This window comes from Sapajus apella, unplaced genomic scaffold (assembly GCF_009761245.1).
Source record: "Sapajus apella isolate SASKATOON/1434 unplaced genomic scaffold, GSC_monkey_1.0 scaffold70, whole genome shotgun sequence".
Taxonomy (NCBI): Eukaryota; Metazoa; Chordata; class Mammalia; order Primates; family Cebidae; genus Sapajus; species Sapajus apella.
In genome coordinates, this window is record NW_022437010.1 from 10,242,897 (window position 1) to 10,263,024 (window position 20,128).

The following is a 20,128-nucleotide window of genomic DNA, read 5'->3' on the forward strand; positions in this document are numbered from 1 at the left end:
TTAACTAGGCTGGACTGAAACTCCAAACACTGTCTCTCCAGCGTGATGGCTTCCTCCAAGTGTGGACTCCCCTCACTTCTGCCTGCTTTGCTCCAGTGCCTCCAGATAGTTGTTTTTTAAAACTATTTTGACTAGTGTTTACAGTTGTTACCCACAAGACATTTAGTCTGATAGGAGCTGCCATTCTGCTACCAGAGCCTGGAAATCCTCTGCACTCTTTTGAACTACCCAATTTTAGTGATATTCCTACCTCATGAATCGACTTCTAGGCATTATTGTTTATAAATTGTATTTCTCTGTGGCATGTTCTGATTGAGTTGTCAAATCCATGTGCAATGCGCTGTGATGGAAAATGCCTGCTGGGGGTGTCAGGAGACCTGCTCCCCCTCAGAAACCTGCTGGACTTGGACTGACCACTCCTGCTTATGGAGCCTGTTGTCTCACCTATGAAGTGTGCGGCCTGGACTGTTGACATTCCTGGGAAAAGCAAATCTCAGCAAAAGATCAGTGGGATGCTTTTATTCTGAGAAAGAAGTGTCTGATGAAATAGGAGTGTTTATATCTCAGTGGGAGAGAGGCCTTCCTTGCTCCCCACCTACACCTTTACCTTTCATTTTTAAGCCCAAGTGATAAACTTCTAATTATAGAAGCAAGTATACGTTTAGGGCTGAGGTGAGACTATTTCACAGGCCAGGTAGGTCCCCTAGGCCTTTAAAACACCAAGTGCACATGTATGTGCTCATGCACACAGCCTCCTGCCCCAGACACATCTCTCCTAAGTCTAAATCTAAGTCCTGGGTCAACACTGAAAATAGATCTTAAGTGAAGAATTTTGTCCCCTCTATATTCTAAATGTAAACTAAGCTACAAATCTGTGTGTAATTATTCTGACCTGGAGGCTGCAGTGCTATACACAGACTGCGGCTCTGTGAACATTTCCCAAGTTTATTTAGTGCTGAGTGCTATGGCTTGCATGTCAGAGCTGAGAATAATCCTGTCTGTGGTCTCCACTCCTCTGGGGCATTCTTAGCGCTCTGTGACTAACATGCAGGACCTGTCATGTGAGCCCCAGGAAGGGCTGTTGAAGCATGCCAATCTGAGAGGCCAACAACACGGCAATTAACTGGAAACATTAGCTGGGAGCAGGGTGGGGGAGGGGAGAAACGTGAGTGGGAGAGAGAGACACACACAGAGACGGGAGAGGGGAAAGAGAGAGACAGAGGGGAGGAGAGGGAAGGGAGGATAGACAGGAGAGAGGGAAAAACACGGAGAGTGAAAGGAAGAGAGAGGTGGAGAGAGAGAAGGAAAGATGAGAGGGAGAAAGATGGAGAAAGAGGAAGAGAGGGAATCAGCAGTTGGAGAGAGAGAAAGAAGGAGAGAGAGAGAGAGAAAGACTGAGCCCTGGGGGCAGAGGGAAGGATGACTGCGCCAGAGGCAGGGGCCTGGTAACCTGGTCAAGTCGGTCCACGAGGCTACTCTGAGATGCCACTGGGGGCAGGGAGAGTTATCCAGAACTTTCGTACAGTCTTGGTGTTGAACAATGAGAACACATGGACACAGGGAGGGGAGCACTACTCACTGGGGTCAGTTGGGGGGAAATAGGGGCGGGACGGTGGGGGGTGTGGAGCTGGGGAGAGATAGCATGGGGAGAGATGCCAGATGTAGGTGATGGGGAGGAAGGCAGCAATTCACACTGCCACGTGTGTACCTATGCAACAATCTTGCATGTTCTTCACATGTACCCCAAAACCTAAAATGCAATAAAATAAATGGGAAAAAAAAAAGAAAACAGTGCTATCAGAGATGGCTACATCCAGACCTGAGGTGCACTTATTTGTTCCCAAAGATCCAAATCTAAGTCGCTTTTAGATTCTCCTCTGTCCTTCCATGGAGGCTGCACTAATGACCTTTGCCAGGTTTCTGGCCTCTGTCAAAGAACGACCAGAATTCCTGGGTCTGGCCACAGGTTTTGGCCCTGCTTCAAAGGGTTTGGTGAGGGCTTAGCGGGTGTCTGAGAGCTTGCTCTGGGCAGCAGCTTGGGGCCTTACTTCTGTATCTGCCACAGTTTCTGATATGCCCTGTAGAACATGTATATCACTACGTTTCAACCAAAATTGCTTTTTGACATACTGCTTTAGTGACGAGTTGTCAGGTTTTTTTCCTGTTTAAGTGGCTACAGGTGAGTAGCTCAGGCCAAGCTAAAAGCCTATGCTTGACCCCTGATGTGCTCAGCTCCTGCTGAGGAGGCTCCGGTACAGTGCCTGCCTTTGCAGGAAGCTCCACTGAGGATCACTGAGGCCGCAGAGAAGGACACCTGGTGATGACTGCATGGATCTCCTTCATCTACTGAGATTCAGACTCTTGCTTGTGAGGTGGAGGGCTCCTTCCCTCCAGGTTCTAACACAGCCCTACCACCAGGAGCTCCTTCCACAAACGATGGTGCTGGCCGCTCCGACTCAACAGGCCAATAGAATGCTAGAGGAGCTGGGTCCAAACCTTGTTTCTAGCATCTTGTTGGGCTGAGAGCCCTTGGGGGAAGGGTTTCAGTATGAGTCTGGAGAAAAAGAAATCTGTGGGAAGTAGAAAATTTCATTTTTAAAGTTTCCTTTCTTGTTGAAGAATAAGTGTGCTAATAACTTTGGTGAGCCCTATCCTATGTAGCTGTTAGACATGCCATGCTGACAGGCACATAGTACATTCTATGTCCTTGTATTTTAACCAAGATATCTGTGCTGGATGTGCTCACAGGCATGTCCCAGCTCTCCATTGCTTTTACCTGTTTAGAAAAGTTTTAAGCTGTTAGCCAATCGGGTTTTAGTTTAGATTGTGAGGTCTGGCTCCAGCCAATGGAGATCCGACACAGCAGCAAGGACGATCCCAAATGCATAAGGAATAAATTAGTGTGTTTTCCTTTGTTCATCATAATGAACAAGTAATTACAAGTATGATTTCTTTTATGTCCCAGAGCAACACACAAATTTATTCCTTATGCATTGGCATGATGGCCATGGAGGGTACCCTTCCTGCAGTCCAGGAAGTAAAAATTGTGTTGCTGAAAGATCCTTTGTCTCAGTGCTAATTTTTCTTTGTAGTGCTGAGCATCTATTTCCAAGAAAATCCAAACTCAATGTCATAAAAACTTGCAGTAGGAGCGTCCGTCCTTCGTCCTGGCCTCAGGAGAGGGCTCCAGGCCTGAAGATGCTTTTCTAGGCCTCCTGAGAAGGCAGCATTTGCCCTTTGTTTCTGTGGAAGCTGCCAAGGCACATCTTAGAAGAACTCCCTACTTCCACCCCTACTTCCACAGCTGCCCACATATGACGTGTGTGTCAAAAATGACCGTCAATAATTAGGACATTAGCTGAGCCAGTAGCAAGCATGGGGGTCTTGGTGAAAAGCACCACAGTAGACAAGTGGCCTCAACCATCCCTTCTCTCCACCAGGAAGCTGTGATGATGGCTGAGCAAAGCAGGGATGCCTCTCTTGAGCTCAGGCTACACCCCAGGCTCCATGGTGTTGATGCTTCTGTTCTTCATGCCGCCGGCTGCATTCCCATTTTAGAAACACTGGACTCCTCAGGTCACTCTTAGGTCCCCATCTTTCAATGAATTCCCGGACATGAACACTTAATCCTGAAGGCGATCTGTGCATGCCATTCTCTGACATTTTAAAAAATTATTTTATTATATATATTTTTGGAGGCAAGGCCTTGCTCTGTTGCCCAAGCTGGAGTATAGTGTGATCAGGGCTCACTGAAGCCTTGAACTCCTTGGCTCAAGTAATCCTCCCACCTTAGCTTCTCAAGTAGCCAGAACCACAGGCATGCAGCACCATGCCTGGCTAATTGTTTTTTTGTTTTTGTGGAGACAAGGTCTCACTACATTGCTCAGCATGGTCTTAAACTCCTGGAATCAAGCAATCCTCCTCCCTTGGCCTCCCAAAGTGCTTGGATTACAGGCATGAGATTCTGTGCCTGGTAAGGAATCCTATTTTAAAATAAAAAATTGAGAAAAGAAGAAGGAGGAAAGTGGGCATCTCAGCCAGGACTGTGGGCCTTGGGAGCCTAGGGTGCACCTAAAGTGGCGTCTTCATATCCTCTCTGGAGGCTAAGCTCAAGGCCTCCTAGGTGGCAAAGGCCCCAGGGTGCTCATCAAGTCAAAACATCAGTTGTGCATTGGGATAAACCTTGTATCTGTACCTTCTAGAACATCAAGGAGTAATTTGAAAGGACGGAGTTTCTCACCACATCCCCCCATCCCCCGGTCTGTCGGGGCTGAGCTACATTCTTAGATGTGAAATGTCACGCAACGACACTGTTTGTATCCCTGTCTGTCTGTCTCTCTGCAGCTAGTTTTCAACAATACGCTCTTTCATTTGAGAGGAATGTCAAGATTCCTGAGTCAGACCAGGTTCACTTGGGAAAACAGGCTTTCCAGATGTGTTGATCAGAGTCTGGGAAGGGAGGGACAAGGCGTGTGCTTAGTGAGCAAGGTGGGAGTACTTGGCCAGGAAGGGCCAGCTCTCTAGATAGCGAGGCTATGGGGAAGGTCTTAGTGGCTTTTATCTGGAGCTTAAGTCACCCTCTCCCCTGTGTTTGGACTGTATTTGGAACACTTCCAAGACATTTCTATAAATTACTTTTATGTTTTATAAGATGAAATGTGTAATACCAGGGACAAAGAAGTAAAGATAATCACAATTATAGCTGCCATAAAAGTAACATCCAGACATGAGGCTGTGGTTTCCAGCCCTGTCTTCCCTCTGCTGTGTGATGGCGAATGAGCCATGTGGCTTCTCAACGCCTACGTTTCTTGTAATACTCCTTGATGATGCATCTGTAAATGGCGCTTAATTTCTTATTCACATATTTGGAGGAAAATTTATGATTAATTGTGCACTTTCATTCTTTCTCAGTTTCTATCTATTTGACAGAAGCTGGGCAAAATTGGTTCACTCAATGGGTTGTCATTGGATAGCTCTCAAAATGTATGTTACAGAAAGATGCAACAATGTAGAATAAACATAGCTCTGCACTTGGGACAAGTAAAATATGGCTGCTGAATCTTCATATCACGTAAGGCCATACCAGGAATCTCCTTTGATAGAATTTACAAGATTTAAACTGCAATAGCCTTCAAAAGTAGAAAAGATATGACAGATGTGAAATGATATCCGGAAGTGGATGGACATTAGGGCTTTACATTTTTTGAAATGTGTCTGCATTGGCTTTGATTTTGTTTACAGTCATGCCGTTGAAGCCCACACCCCTGCCCTACAGCAGATGTGCAGTTCATGGTCATGCCACCATTTCATCAAATAGGTGACTACAGCACAATGAGAGTGCTCAGTGGTGTCTCCACTCCTCATGATTCAGTGTGTGGTCCATTCACAGTTTTGAAGATACTTGGATGTTCTCAACTCCCTGATCTGAAAAACATCGCATATGGAAATTTTAGAATGATAGACAGCGTTGGTATCTGACTTTCATTTCCTTTATTTTCCTCCCTTTTCTCTGTCTCTCCTTCCCTGTTCCTCCTACTCCAGTACTCTGCTCCACTGGCAATTTCCCAGCTCCATCCCCTAACCATGCACACACCTGTGTATGCACATGCGTGCACACACACACACTTCATTGGTTCTTTCTGCAGTGGACAACTGTTAGGTTTTGTCATTACTGCTGCTCACGGTACTGCTTCACTGGCCAGCATCTGGAGTTCTGTTCTGTATGTTGCATGAGAGGGAGAGGGAGTTCCCCTCAATGTATGAATCTTAGTGGTAGGCAGGGTGCTGTGTCCATTTGTAAAATGCTGAGAGGCCAGGTGTGACCCCTTCCTTCCCCTGGCATGTTGATCAGGGGTCAGCTTTGGGCAGCTGGATGACTTGTATGAGATTCTGAACACAGAAGGAGATGCAAAGACATGGAGCTGGCTGGAGTCCATCTCTGGGATGGGCTGGTTCTGTGGATGCTGTCATGGACTCTCTTTAGCCACCCAGAGGGTCCTGCTTCCTGCTAATTTCACAAGCTTGCCCCTTGGCATTCCTGGTAATTTCACAGCTAATAACCTTCCAGGAAATCCTTTTTTTCTCACTACTTTATCCAGAATCAATTTCTGTTATTTGCCACCCAGAACTATGACTAGTACCCAAGGGTTCAGTTGGTCTTCATTTTCCTCCATTTCTATTTGCCATAAAAATAATTTGGCTAATAGTCATTATTGTCGGTTGTAGAAAATGCACAGTCAGTATGTGTAGGAACCATAACTCGTTTGATTTAGAAATGCAGACCCGATTTTTCTGAGGTTGCCATCACAGTGGGGCTACTAAGGCCACAGACGTCGGTGAGTGCAGAGGCAGAGGAGGCTGCTGGATAACGTATGCAGCTGTACCATTGTGCTGTTTTCTGTCTCAAACACCCAGGCCTTTTCTCCAAGCCCCCCAGTGTGGAGGTCTGGATGGGCAAAGTGAGCAAGGATCCCTGCGCTGATCCAGCAGATGGGACTATTTCCATCTCAGTCCAACATGTCAAGTCCCACCTGAAAGTTTAGTTTTTAAGAAAAGAATCTCTCATAATGTGCATATTCTGTTGTCAGACAATGAAAACATCACAGCTCGACTCATATTTCCTTTTAGGCTTAGTTGGTAGAATTCCTGCAGCCAGACTGTCTCAGTCCTTCTTCCGCATGTGTGGCGTGATCTCGGCTCACTGCAACCTCCGTCTCCTGGGTTCAAGTGATTCTCCTGCCACAGCCTCCTGAGTAGCTGGGATTATAGGCATACACTACGACACCTGGCTAAATTTTGTATTTTTACTAGAGACGGGGTTTCACATGTAGAGATAAGGTTTCACCATCCTCAGTCACGAGGTCTCGAACTCCTGACCTCTGATGATCCACCCACCTTGGCCTCCCAAAGTGCTGGGATTACAGGCATGAACCACCACGCCCACACTCTGCCTGTTTGTTCCTTATGCTGTAGGTTAATTTCTAAGTCTGCATAAGTTGCAGTATAAAGCATAATAGTGTGTGTCTGCACACCTGTTTGTGCATGCCATGATGCCGGTACATGTGCATGGAGATGTCACTGCTGTGTGGCATCACCCAAACCCCACCAGGTTCTGTGAGGCTCCCCCACGGATGCCCCACGTCCTCAGGATGAAAAAGAGGTCTCTCAGTGTAGCTATATAGGGCTTAAAACAGAAGTATCCTTTTAAATAAGAGCCCAGGGGCCACCCTGCTCTGTAGATCTTACACTTTTCTCTTTTTACATGGAATGCAGAGCTGAGTTGTAACAAAAAAGTATGTTTCTGAACAGAGTATTAATCTGTGTGATCATTTTGAATTTTTGCCCAAGTCAACACTTTTGTATTAATATATGCCGTGTGGCAGACACTGAGACAGAACCCTCTGGTTTGGGCATTTGGTTAAAAGACAAGGCTGAATAATATTTGAGACACGTGCAGGAAGGGAAAGTCAGTAGATATGAAATTAAAGTGGCTGTTCGGGTCCCTTAAAGTCACCAAACTAAGCAGCAACTTCTCTGGGCCTTTCCCCCTTACACCCAGGCTGTGAGGGCCCAAATCTGATGAGAGTGATGATCAGTTGTGTTTTTAAATAGGAAAGAATCAACAATAATGGGCATTTTGCTCTATTGCTAACTTCCTGGCCAGCAGCAGGACCAGAGTGGCCTGTGGTCGCTGAAGTCACCGCCTGCTTGCCTGGCATTGTGGCATGCCCCTGGATTCTTTGGAGAGCTCTCCCTCACCTCCTGACTTCCCATCCCTACCCCTAGTCTGGCTGATTCTTCTGACATGCTCAGACCTTGAGTCTTGGTGAAGCCCACAGCATGGTACCACCACTACTTGTGCAAACTTGGGCCACTTCCTTGGTTTTCCAGGACCCACTTCTACAACTGTAGAATGACTGATTGATCTGGGTCAAAACCAGGTGCCTTGCGTCCCTTACATTCTATATGACAATGATTTCCTTTCTGGACTGAGGGTAGGTGGCAGCTGTGAAGCCCTGGAATGCATTAAAATCCCATTAGGTCGTACAGGGTATAAACATGAGTCTAAATCTGTTGGGCTTCAACAGGTAAATACTCGACTCCTGGGCGGCAGCTGGAACGTGTTTTCACCTGCCCTTCATCCTGAAACCTCCCCAAGGACTTTACACCCACCAGAGGCAGCGCAGGCTGATCCACAGGAGCCCCAGCTGGGAGCGATTTGTTTACCTCCCTGTCTTGGAATTTACCTCTAAGAGAGACCTGAGAACAGGGGTGTGTGAGTTTGTTTGCTAAAATGCTAAGGCTACTAACATCTGTGTAATCACGAACTGCGAACCCAGGTAAATCCCTTTCAAGACATCTCTGGGGGATTCAGTGCTGAAAGCTTGTTAATGTGGAATACTTTAAAGAGGGGGGTGAAAAATTTCAACCGTGGAATTAATCCCCAAATTACTCTGTGTTGAATTAGGGGAACCGTGCATGGCCGTCATTCTTTTCACAGGTAACTCCTTTCCAAGTGTCATCCACACTTCCCAGCCTACACCTGGCCTCTGGAATCCCAGTGGCACTGTCCTCATCTTTCTTTCTTGCCAAATGGAAGGACTCTAGTCTATTTCTATCAATAGAATGGGGAGAGAAAAAAGCAAACACAGAATTTTAGCTGCAGTTGCTTTTCAAAGGTAACAAGTCGACTGCTCCAGAAAGGGTGGTAAAAGGAGGTGATTAAAAAATAATCAAGTTTACTTCCTCTGTAGACAAAAGAGGAGCAAGTGATGAGGAAAAATCCTTGAGAAACACTCACTTTTCTCACCCAACAATGGAGCATAGAATGTCAAACGCACCCAAGCCTACAGATTCAGCCACTCAGATGGATCCTGCATCGGGTCCATATTGAAAAATTCTTGGCACGGGCTGTCAAAAGGGTTATTGAAAACCACAGGAGACAATCTGAGAAGGACGTTCAAGTTATCTATTTCCAAGTTAACCATCCATCATGGTTTGCCCAGAAAGCCCCACTTCATGCCTGGTGTTCCAGCATAATTATTAACAGCACCCAAGCGTGTGCCAGTTTGGATGATAATGTGGCTGTCCTCTCTATAACCCTAGCCTTCAGAAATTTTTGCTTAGTTTTTTTCATGTTTTTCAGGACTCCCATCCCATTGCACAGGGCCTCTGCCAAGTTGACTTTCCTTAAGCACTGCTTTCAGCATGCCACCAGCTGCTTTACACCTGCCTATGGGATGGTGTCCTGCATGCTTGGGGGATCATCTGAACCCCACATGGACCCCACGCAGACATTTGCTGGGTGCCTGCTATGTGCATTGTTCTGTGTTCGCTATCGGTCCATGCACGCATCTAGGACTCCCCTCTTGCCAACCCCTTTAGAAGAGCTCACAGAGCCCCCTGAGTTTTATCCACAGCCCCTTTTTAGTCTTACGCGCTCTTCATTAAGCTTCAAGGCTGAGCTTAGCAGCGTCTTTCATGGATCACTTGTGCCCATGCTGCTGTTGCTCCCTGTCTACTCATCATTAGTTCCTGACCTTTTTACTCAACCCTCCCACACAGGAGTACTGCTATTAGGAAATTGTGTCTTTTAACTAGTTAAGTTATAATCTAAGCTGCTGTTAGGAAAGACTCTAAAATAGTGTATTGAGTAGGATGGAGTTTCTTTCTGGTGGTCACAGTCCAGGGGTGAGTGTCATGCTCAATCTGCGCCCTCCCAGATGCGGCGGCATCTTTGCCATTTCTAACCAAAGGGAAGGGGCCAGGAGCAAATACAGGGGAAGGAACTTCCTCTTCTGGGAGACCATAAACTGTTTTACACTTCACTCCTACTCACAGTCCATTGCCCTTCATTTAACACATCTAGTCATACCTAATTGCAAAGGAGGCTGGTTAATGTCTTATTATTATTGTTTTTACCTGGGAGCCGTATGCATTGCTAAAACTTAATGAGTTTTATTACTAAGAAGAAGACAAATGTACTGGGGGAGTTGGGACAGTTTCCGCCGCAGTATTCATTAAAAATGTGTATCTCTAGCTAGAATCCAAGCAGCTCAACCACAGAAATCTTTCTCCTAAAAATAAATTCCATTGATGGATACTGCTGTCTGTTCATTTTCACATCCTGCATATAAAAAAATAGAGGGCTTTAACTTCTTTTTACATTTGATTAGAGATTGCATTATTTGAATGTTTATACTGATTTAAGTCAGGCACTGGGTCCACTTTGACACATTGTACTGCAATATAAGTGTGTACCTTGAATCTATTTTGGCTTTTTCCTGCTTAGTGATGGCAGACTCATCTCATTTTGAGGGAGAGAGTGGCATGTTGGCCCTTCCTCAACTCTCTTACTGGCCTTACCTTCTATTGTATCCAGTCCAATCACTATTTTCCAGGCTTGTGGTACAGTTTTCAAATAATCTGCACAGAAAGAAGAATTTGATTTTGAAAGAAATTGAGATGCTCCTCATATTCTTAAAACACGAAAATACCTGTGACAAGCCAGCATCCATATCAGGTTTGTGATGTGGTCACCCTAGGCCAATAGTTACAGTGTGAGAGCATTACTCTTTGGGACATGGGCACTCTTTGTTCCCGGGTCACATGTAAACCTCACTCTGGCACGAAATTCTTCTTTAGTTTGTTTCAGAAGATTGCGGATATCTTCAGAGTTCTGCCTCCCTGTTTTTCTCTGCCTTCAGCTATGCGCTTGGATCTGGGTCAAAGAATTGAGGTAGAGGCATCCACTGCAGTTGAAGAGCATAAAGTGTTACAGGAGAGTGTGGGTACTAGATGTCTCCAAGACCAGGGCCACAGGTACCGCTGGGCAGTTCCGGGAGTTAAGTCCAGCTTTGTCCTGAGGTTAGTTGAGTTGAAGGTCAGCATTAGGACAGAATCCAAGAGAAAGATAGTATCCCTACCTCCCCCCAGGCATTCTTTCCATGCAGAAGAAGCCCAGATTTTCACCTTGCCAGAGGTGGAATCCATGCTGACCTACAGACAGGAACAGTCCTGGGCCATTTCTTTGAACTCCCAGAGCCATCGACACCTAGAAGTGCTTGGGTCAGGACTGATGGTTGTGTAAGACTATCTGGGTTGGAGTCTGGGTGTGCACCTGTGTGCATTTGAAGATGCGATAGGGTCCCTAACTAGTTTCATAGGAGCATGAGCTTCTGTGGCTCTCCCCTTTTGTTGGATTTCTCTTTAAGGATCCTATGTCTTTTGCAGCCGGAGACAGGCTTTTGACAGAGAAGTCTCTGGCTCAGATCTAGGTGACTTATTTGACTTTCAAACATTCTAACTCTTGTTTCAAAATGATAATGAAATTTTTAAATACCATCATCTTGCATTAAGGTGTCTGTCAAGATTATTGGACTCTGTGATTGTTACTGACTTGAAACAACCAATACAATTAAAATAACTCCTTATTAAATTTCTTGCATTTTTCCTTACAACAATTGATTCAGAGCCAGCTGGCTACCTACTATCAGGATGGAAAACTTGTAATAAGTTCTGAAGAAAAGGAGGAACTAAAAGAAAAGGATCCATGGAGGAATGAGAAAAATTTTTCACTGGAGGAAACCTGATTATTAAAAGATTGCCTTTTATAAACCTCAATGTTCACGTCATGTTAGCTAAGAATTCCAGGAGACAAAATGATTGGCTACCTCCCCTCCCTGTAGTGGGAGTTCCCTGGAGCCTAGGACTCTGTCATTCATCTTTTCATTCCCACGGCTCACTGCAGGGCTTGGACCCTCTCTGGCGGTCACTGTTTCTAACCAAACACACGTTTCACCTCTCTCTGCTTGCACTTGGTAACAATAGTTTTTTTGGTAATTATTATTAATGTATTAATATTATTCCTATTTCCATAAGTGATCACACACACCTTCATAACCGTCAAGCTGGTTTGTCATTGAGTTGATTCTTCCTTTTTCTGTGAGGGCACTGTGAGACCGGAGTTGGTCAGTGGCTCTCACGTGTGAGAGCAGCGCACGATTCCCCATCTGTTTCTGATTCCAGAGGGTCAGGAATCTTAGTAGGCCAGGCCAGGTCCCATCTGTAAAAATGGAGAACCCTGTGAAAATGCCTCAAGGGCTGGCTTTTAGGGTGTCTCAGGGAGGTCTCAGCTAGTGACTGGCCAATCAAAGCCACCATATCTTATTGGACATCTGTTTGTCCTCAGAGGGGCTTATTCAGATTCTTCCCACTTTGGTCCCTGGGAAACCGTGTGATACTACTGCAGCCAACGTGCGACAGGAAGAGCATGAGCAATCGGGGAGCTTTCTTATTGGGAGCAGCGCTGACCTTCCACACACACATTACCTGACGTTCACAGCGCTATGGACAGTGTCTAGCTTGTTAACTCCCCAAATTCATACTTAATTGAAGACCTAAAAGTAAACCTTTTTTTCCCCTGGTTTGCAAGCAATGCATACATATAAAATGCAAAAAAAGAAAAAGCAGAAAATAGCAGGAAATTTCACCACCTGGAGATTATGAATGGCTAATACTTCACTGTGTGGACAGATCATGCTTTCCTCATCATTCCTGGGGTCTATGCATCACTGATGGTTTATAAGGTTATTTTAGCTAGTATGAAGACAAATATCATTTGTTTTTGTTTTTGTTTTTTGAGACAGGGTCTTGCCCTGTTGCTCAGGCTAGAGTGTAGTGGTGCCGTCATGGCTCATTGCAGCCTCAAACTCCTGGACTCAAGCAATTCCTTCCTCCTCAGCCTTCCAAGACTACAGGCACATGCTACCATACACAGCTAATTTTTAAATTTTTATTTCTAGTAGAGATGGGGTCTTATTACGTTGTCCAGGGCAGTCTCAAACTCCTGAGCTCAAGCAATCTTCCCCCTTGACTAGGGGAATCCCCCCAAAGTGCTAGAATTTCAGCTGACCCACTGCTTCCAGCCCAGATAAATACCTTTAATTTAATAGCTTTGTATTCATTTTAATGTATATCAGAGAAAAATATTTAGCTACTCTATGTATATATGATGTCATGGACATTACTGCTTAGAATGAGCTAAGTAAAGAAGAGTCAATTCATTTAAGGCAGAATTTACAAAGAGTGCTAAGTAAATGCAGAAAAACTGTGAGTGGCTGAAATCTGAGAAACAATGTTCTTAATGCCTGTCCTTCTGTTGGACAGTTAGGTAGTTTCCAATGTTTTGCTGCAATAAACAATGCTGGATGAACTGCTCTGTGCTTAGCTCTTTGTTTATATATGTGACTACTTCTTTAGAATGGACGCCTAGAAGTAGGGTTCTTAGGTTAAAAGTGGATATTATGAATAGTAGCACTGGTTTTGGCTCCACAACTGTGAAATCTTGGAAAAAAACAATGTTGTCTCAGTTTCCTAGTGCTTTTGTGAATGAAAAATTAAAAATGTAAACTTTAACTCATAGGATCAATATAGTAATGCAGATACATTTAATACATACCCAAAGATCTTTGACCTCTCCAAGCTCCTCTTCAATTACGTATTCAACTCCAGCAGCTACATACTTGTCAGAAGGAATGGTGCTTGGAGAGCTCCTGACAGGGGTAATGGATGCACTGGCTCACTGCTGCCTTCTTATCCATTTCACCAGAAGAACTGGAGGGGAAAATTCAGGCCACAGGGACAGGACACAATGGCCCAACCACAGCTACACTATACAAGGCAAGCAGGGCAGGTACCAGAAGCTGGAGACTCCAGAGGTACAGCCATGCAAGTGAAGCATGGTGCCCAAGGGGTGCCTCCCTCTTGGTCCTGATTCACCAATGGGCAATCTCTGAGTGTGTGATACTAAATAAGACACAATAGGAGCAAACAGTAGTCAGTACAGATTGCCAAGAAATTATTAACAGTTGATGCCCTAGGCAGAAGGTAATGATCTGAAAACTGTATGGGCAGTGCACGAGTTCAACTGCTTGAAGTGTAAACTAATTTATGAATTTACAGGTGGATTCATTAAGGAAGCCGTAAGTGGTAACTGGGTTGACTTAGGTGGGAGAAACAGGTAGGAGACAGCAAGACAACCTGTCAACACAGAACAGAGTAAAATTAACTAGGATATCTGGCTGACAGTTAAGTAAAATGATTCCTGAGTGTTGGCCTTATTACATGCTGATCTCCAGCCAAGCCAGCCTGCTATAGACAGTCCATATGAAAGAGATGGTTCACTGTTCTCCAGTATTCACCCTCCTATGGTTCCTTCTGGAACCCCTCTAGCTGTTGGAAACATGAACACCCATCTGCAGACTCCTCTTGTCTACCTTGCAGCTGTTTGTGACCAGGGGGCTAAGTTTAATCCAGTGGGAAGTAAGTAGAAATGAGGATACATTAGATGTCTCTTTTCTGTCTTTTTCCCGTTAGTTGGAAAAACTTGTAAGCTAGTCTCTCACCTTGGACCATTCATCACTGCCTTGTTACCTGTCTCAGTCTGTTGTATAGCACAGACTGAGTAATTTACAATAAACAGGAACTTATTTGGCTTGTGCTTCTGGAGGCTGGGAAGCTCAAGATCCAGGGACCTTCTTGTTTATATCATCTCATGGAAGAAGGCAGAAGGGCGAGAGAGGGCAAGAGGGAGACAAAAGGGCCAAACTCATCCTTTCATAAGGAACCCACTCCTGCAGTAACAAACCTACTCCTATGATAACGATGTTAATCCGTGCATGAGGGCAGTGCCCCTGTGACCCAAACATCTCCCATTAGGTCCTACCTCCCAACACTGCCACATAGAGGATCAAATTTCCCACAAAGGAACTTTGGGGGATATATTCAGGCCACATCATTAAGAGAAAACATGGTATCTTATCTGGGAGACCATTGTTACAGCATTATTATTGCATTGTATCTAACTAAATCAATGCAATAATTATAGTACCTACTTGTCTGGCACAAAGATCTGTTCATTAGCAGTAGGCTGTGTGTAAGACGTCCCCCATACCCTCTGAAGCATCATTTTGCACAAGTGGTCACCAACACAATTCTAGATGAGGGAATTTTGGTGGTTGTGAAACTGGGAAAAGAAGGCAGCTGTTCAGGAGGTCTGATGTTATCAAGGGAAAAATTACGCCCTCCATATCCTCAAAATAAAATAAAAGCCTTTCATTACACTTTTTCATCTAGATGAATGACAGGGGCAGGCGGGAGGTTTATTTAGTTCTCTTTCCTCTTCTCATCTGCAGAAAGACATGTCAAGAAGGCAAAGGTCACACTGTGGGGCAAGCAGTGTAGACCATCCCATCCATTAGAAAACCTACTCTGTAGCAAAAAAATGCACTTTTGAGTTTCTATTCTGTTGTTTTTTCCACGATTTTTATCACTGAAACAACAAGTGAGTAGAAGCCCAAGAATCTCTACTTGGATTCAGATATTCAGAAAAGCAAATTGACAGGTTGGTAATAATAGCAGGAATCTGGGATCTCAGAGCAACAGCACTGGCCATTCTCTGCTTCCTTGCCAAGAGGGAATCACTCCCTGCCTTCCCTCCCTGCACCTCTCTTGACTCCGCTGCAGGGTTGGACATAGCCCATCACTCTATGTCCTTGGATTGGAAAAGGGTAGTGACACAATGTTCCAACAGGGGTGTATCAGGTTCCAAAGTAGGGAAAATGACAGTTTTGTACTCTTATTTAAAATTCCAGTTATATTAATAATTGATCATTGTAACAATTACAATTAATCGTTACTGCTTCTATAATCAACATTTCTTATTTCGTTTGTAGAAATAACAGAATAATTTAAAATGCTCTTTGGAAAAAGCTGATAGACTGGTATTTGATTGACAATTGGACCACACCAACTTCCTTATCCTGCTAGGTCTCTTTCCAGAGACAGAATCAACTTCTAGCTATATGTGAACTTTGGTCACTTTGGTATCACAAACTTTGATAGATTCAACAAGATACGGTATACCAGGAGAAAAAAGACTAGACTGAGCATAGGATCAAAAGTTGGAAGACACAGGATCAATCTATGAGCCGTGTGACCATGGCAAGTTAAACATGAAATGCAGACTACCCCCCTTATGGCTTGTGAAAGGATCAAACCTGATCACATGTCAGGAAGGAAATAACCTACAATGCTATGTGATATTAATTACTCCTACTGCTTGGGCTTAGCCTTTGCCCTGTCTGCTGTTCCATGCCTCTGTAGGACAGCCATTTGCAAGAATTGGAAGTGGGCCTTTTCATTAGGAAAAGCTTTGTCATCTTCATCTCACCACTTTGCTCATTTTTTTTTTAAAGCTACACTGTTTGGTCTTTTTGCAATTAACATTGGGAGCGTATGAGGTTTTTACATTTCTCAAATGTGGATTATTTTCTAAAAGGGTTGTACAGCATTATTCTAAGATAGAGTGCTTCATATGGTTTTATGATCTGTGACGTCACCCAAAATTGCCTGTAAAAAATGTGTGCTTGGATGTAAATTTTTCTGGAGGGAGGGTGTCTTAGTCCTTTTTCTCTTGCCATAACTGAATACCTGAGACTGGGTAATTAATTAAAAAAAATAAATTTATTTCTTACAGTTTTGGAGGCTGGAAAGTCCAAGGACAAGAAGCTGCATCTGGCGAGGGTCTTCTTATGGTGGTGACTCACTGCACAGTCCTGAGGTGGCACAGGGCATTACATGATGAGGGGGCTGGGCATGCCAGCTCAGCTCTCTCCTTTTTCTCTTTTAAAACATTAATGCTTCACCCTCATGTTCTCATCTAATCCTAATTACCTCCCAAAAGTCCCACCTCTCAAATGTCATACGTAGTTGGATTTTCTACCCACTTAATATCACTACAATGGGAATTCAGTTTTAACATGAGATTCCAAGGGGACAAACACTCAAGTTTTGATGTTCAGCTGAGAACTCTAGCAATGATTAGAGTTCACACATTGCTGTGTCTATGGGTCTGAGCTCCTTGATTGAATTCCCTCACATAAATGAGGGCTGGCATTACATACTATAAATCATTCGGATGATAGACTAACATATTCACAGACTCTTTTACCAAGTGTGGAAAGATTCTGATTATGGAATGTCTGACTTTCACGTGTCACTTCTACAAATGGTGGCCAGACTCAGGACGCTTTCCTCTCTACCCACTGTTGCCTCTTGGGATTGCCTTCATCTACACTTTCTCCTTCCTCCTTGCAGCTACAGACGCCACACTGATGCCCAGCACCTTCCCCTCCCAGCCCCCACCTTGGACTTGGCAACCTGATTGGTCCCAGCACCAGCCCATGACTGGATTGCGGTCCAGGATGATGAGACCAGGATGAAAGCATATTTGTCTCCAAACCAGCGTGTCCTAATGAAAAGAAGCAGCAGCTTAAAATCATCTGATTAAGAGCTGCTCCTTCATGTTCCCAGGCTCTGGCTGAAGCAGGGATATGCTCATTTGTGCCTCTGTGCAATACTGGCGATCCCTGGACTCCATGAACAGAGTGGCTGCCATCATGATGGACAGATTGGTCTTTTTCATGGGTTTGGACCACAATGACTCAAAACCACTATGTTTGACAGAAAGACATTCTTCTTTTTAAAGTTGAGCTTGCAACATGCCTACATAATATAATATCTGTTGATGTTGATGTTTTAGCTTAATTTAGTTTAGAGTTTCAGCAGAGCCAAAACATAAACTAAGATCTATCGGAAAAAACCTTGGTTTGAAGGACCTACCCTCCTCTTCACTGGCCTAGATCTGATGCTCCCCATTGGTGTGGTTGGCGAGCTTAAACCCAGAGAGCCCACTTCCTACATGGCTGGAGCCTAGGACTAGTTAACATTTGCATCTCACGTTCGGGGCATTGATGGAGTGTGGCAAGAAAAAGATCCAAGGAGGGAGAGAGTTGCGCAAGAAAAGATGTTCCCCTCCATCCCTTTATGGAAAGATATGATATTTCAGATGGGGATACGGAGAAGAAGATGTTTTGGGTGACGAGGCTAAACTGCCAATAGGATATCTAGGTTAAGAGTCCAGGGATCTCACTTTCTGAAGGGTGGATATCTTGTGAGACAGAAGGAAAAGTCCAAATTCACTAAGAATATGACACTTTCCCACCTACAGCATAACTTCCTTTTGAAATTGTCCTAGTCCAAGAATAAAGAAATTTACATACACCATGGCAGTATTGAGAGACCAAAAGAACTGAATGACCTCAAGGAGGAGGTTCATTCTAGTATGTCTCCTCCAGCAGATGAGAGGCACCAAATATTTAAGGAACTATGCATTAGAGTTCTAAGCCATGACAGGTAGTCACCACAGGGCTAACCACAGTGAAGGGGGAATTAGAAAATGACTCTTGATGCTGGGGGAACATGCCAGAGTGACAGAAGCAAGAGACAGTGAAGCCATCTCTTCTCACAGCCCTAGGTAGCTGTTTTTGCTCCCAGGGATAAAAAGGAATGCGTCTAAGTTGTCTGTAAATCCCCTTCTGATAGACCCGCATCGCATCCTCAGAGAACTCACCTTGTGAGCTGTGGTTGGGATTGCACACAGGATGCTGCCCAGCAGGAATGTCACTGTTTCGAATCCATACCAGGAATTCTAGGGGTGGGAACAAGTAAGAAGACACTGGGGATGGAAGGGAGGGAGGGACGATACTGCAGCTGGGGCAGGGAAGGAAGAAAAAAGAAGAAACATATCACTGACTTTCACGCCAGGAGGAAATCTCCTGAGTTTAAACAGCTCTTTTCCATTACTTTGAGGCCTGTGAAAGATGAAAGTCCTGGTCAGTTTGGGTCTTGGTGTCAGGTCACATGACTTTACTCTGAGTCAGAAAATACTTTCTAAAAAAGTACACCAGAGATGTCCAGAGACCAAGAGGAACAGAACCCCCCTGCACCCAGGTCAGGATGTAGGAAGCGTACATGGTTACTGGTTGCTGGAGGCAAACCACCAGCCTTGTTTATTAAGTAATAGAGTAGAAATAGCTTTTTAAACAAAACAAATAGAGTAAGAGAGTGATCAGAGACTCTCAGAACACTCCCAGAAAGACAGTGTCCAAGAGGCTGGCCAGAAAACATGCTTCAGCTGCTCATGGAGTTGGGAGGAACCAAGTGAAAGGGAGAGTTTGGGAAAGGAGAAAGGGGTCCTGGTGGATCAGAGAGAGAACTTCTCAAGGGGTCTTCTTCCTGGGCTGTGATGGAAAGCCCTACTAGAAACATAAAAATCTCCAGAGCATGCCCTGAGTGAGATATATAAATACACTCGCTAATTATTACTGGAAGAGAGCATGACTAATGCAGGAGCAGATGTTTTAGGAAACAAAAAGTCACAAACATTTTCAGACTATTAAAGCATTTATTTATGTAGCAAATTTGCATCTGGATTTCGTTGTCCCTGCTTTGATCTCTGTCTCTCACACATGCAGCGAGAGGCTGATGTTGGAAAGGTAGACTACCCAGGCACCATAGCTGTAATAGAAACAGTCAGAATGGGGCAGAGTCTCCTGAATATGATTATTGTTTCAAATCAGAGGAGAATGGAAATCCCCAGGCATTATAAATCACTCAAAACCATCGAATGTAATTGGTTATCTACACAATAACCTCAGATAAATACCTCTTCCCCAGACTGTGTCAACAAGTTGCAGTTATTCATCTTGAGTTACTCTTAGGCTATTAAATAATCCCAAGATCTTTTTTGAAAAGCAAATATCTTCTTCATATAAGTGGAATCCTGAGGTATTTGCTCTTCTGTGTCTGGCCTATTTCCCTTAGCATAATATCTTCTAGGATTACCTGTGTTGTCACAAATGGCAGAATTTTATTCATCTTTTGTAAGGCTAAATAATGTTCCATTGTATTTAAATACCACATTTTCTTTATCCATTCATTCATCAAAAGATATGATTCCATATCTTGGCTGTTGTGAAAAATGCTGTGATAAACATAAGAGTGCAGGCATCTCTTCAACTTGCTGATTTCAATTCCTTCGGATATATACCCAGTAGTGGGATTGCTGGATCACGCGGCATTTCTATTTTTAATTTTTTGAGGAACCTCCATGCTGTTTTCCATAATGGCTGCACTATTTTCCATTCCCACCAACAGTGTACAAGTGTTCCGATTTCTCCATATCTTCACCAACATTTTTACATATACGTGTGTGTGTGTGTGTGTG

The 20,128-nt window shown here is 44.2% G+C and overlaps 1 long non-coding RNA gene across 1 annotated transcript in view; it reads right to left on the minus strand.

Moving 5' to 3' along the window:
• Positions 1 to 2,895: 2,895 nt before the first annotated feature.
• The window catches only part of LOC116531358, a 22,353-nt gene continuing 5,120 nt past the window's right edge, over positions 2,896 to 20,128 (minus strand). The window contains exons 2-3 of the long non-coding RNA XR_004260385.1: positions 12,354 to 12,358; positions 2,896 to 2,910 (exon numbers count right to left, since the gene is read on the minus strand). This is a non-coding gene — a long non-coding RNA (uncharacterized LOC116531358). The remainder of the gene's footprint in view (positions 2,911 to 12,353; positions 12,359 to 20,128) is intronic.